Raw genomic sequence first — 2166 nt, 5'->3', positions numbered from 1 at the left:
TGTGTAGAAGGACTGCTACATCTGGAAAAGACAAGGTGGGTCACAAAAGGAACAGTGTAGAGCTAGATTCTGTTGTCTTTGTAAAAGAATTAACTGATCATTAAACAGTTTTAATCTATACTGTAAATTAGCTTTGAAGCATTTCCAATTTTAATGAAGATCTATGTTCAGCAGTTTTTATAATTTTGCATGTTGAAAGATTGTTAAATCGTAGGATAATTTCATGCTGGCCGATAGATGCAGTGGCATGGTGAATCTGCTCTGGATTGTAAAGGAGTTTTCCATGTTTGGGGAAAAAGGGTCAATACCTTGCATAACTTCTTTAAAGTTTGGACTAAAACCCAGAGTGGATACACCACCCCATTGATGTGGAAGCCATCAGCTCCCCCTGGTAAAATAATTCTGGGTACATATTCCATCTTGCATTTTGTACAGGCACACATGTTTTCTTCACAAAGGCATATACTTACCTGTATTCATCATCATAACTAATGTTCTAATGTGCATTTACATTGTCCCTCAGAACCATAAGAATTAGAAACATGCTTATGTTTTATATTATATACATCATCCTTATGAGTCATGATCAAACTATATGTTAAGGAGAATGCATATTTCTAAGTTAATTTTGTTTTTCTTCCCATAATGGGATCTCCTTTGAGGGGCATATGTCCACAAGCAGGCTTGCAAATTAAACTCATGCTCACCTCCCAGTGATCAATCACATAACAAAGCATGCTAAGTAATGTAATAAAATAATAATTAGAACAAAGCAAAGCATGCTAAATATAAAATATGAAAATGAAGAAGTGCATGTGTTATGGCAAAAGACATCTTCACCACCTGAGGGAGCATCCTTTTTGAATATGTGTTGAACATACAGTTTAATCTGACTTGAAGAGGTGCTTCCTCTAGTGGTTAAATACAGCTGTTTTGCATAGCACATTATTTTCTACAACTATATAGTTTGCATTTTGCACACTTTGTTTTGTGATTGATCATTGGAAGATAATCCGGAGTAATTTGGAAGTCAGATTTCTGTATCTATGGGGAAATTTTATTGGAGGGAAATGTGTCAATCATTGGGAACACACACACACACACTCACTCACTCACTCACTCACTCACTCACTCACTCACACACACACACTTTAACATCTAAACTGAGCCTAAGGCTGTCTTGTATTCTTAAGACAAAAATGTGCTTCTACTATAGCAAGCTGTGCTACCCCAGCATTTGTAAGTATTCAGTGTGAGAAAGGCAAAAAGAGCCCCCATCTGACTCGAAATATTTCCACTTCAAGATCTTACATTGGATTAAATCAGCAGACTTCATGTCCCATCTGTTTTGACTTCATTGGACAGGGAATGCTTCCTTTCCTTCATATGTACTTTACAGATTTTTCAGTACATAGGATCAGACAGCTCTGGGGCATTTAGAATTTCCTTAGAGCTACATTCTTATCCTACTAAGACTCAAAATAGAAATGGTTCCTCTTTTAGAAAGAAAGGGTATTTAGAGTTTATCTAAAAGGGTTTGTCATCTAAATTTTGTCCTACAAAGGAAATAATTATAGTTTAAATGTTATTTCTTATGGTTCCAGCTCCTGGCTTGCTGTATCCCCACCCCACCCCCATGTTGCTTTAACAATGCATATCTTGTTCTTATGAGATGTTGCAGACAGTGGGTAAAGAGGGGGTGGGAAAGACTTTGGGCCCATACACAGATAGGTCAAAATAAAGCTGCTTCGGGTCACTTTGGAGGTATGCTATCTAAATGATGCATGCATCCTAAGAGGCCAGAAGCTGTGCCAAAGTTACACTGCATGGCTTTGGCACAGCTTATGGCCTCTTAGGATGCATGCACCATTTAAACAGCATACCTCCAAAGTGACCTGAAGCAGCTTTATTTTGGCCTGTCTGTATGGGCCCTTTGTGTGCATGAGTGAATGTTAGAAACACACGAGCTGAGTGTTGGAGGTACAGAATAACCTGAAGGAAAATGAAGATGCCATAGTCATTGCAACATTATTCATGAGAACAAGCAGGGACCTCCTTGGGATCATAGGGTGAATTGGAAGAAACCAATTGACTTAAGACTAGGTAAGACATTAGGGGAGCTGTCTAACTAGTCTTTCCCCATCCTCCTTCAGTATAAGCTGGAAA

The sequence above is a fragment of the Sceloporus undulatus genome, chromosome 6 (genome assembly GCF_019175285.1).
Source record: "Sceloporus undulatus isolate JIND9_A2432 ecotype Alabama chromosome 6, SceUnd_v1.1, whole genome shotgun sequence".
Taxonomy (NCBI): Eukaryota; Metazoa; Chordata; class Lepidosauria; order Squamata; family Phrynosomatidae; genus Sceloporus; species Sceloporus undulatus.
This window is presented reverse-complemented; position numbering follows the sequence as displayed.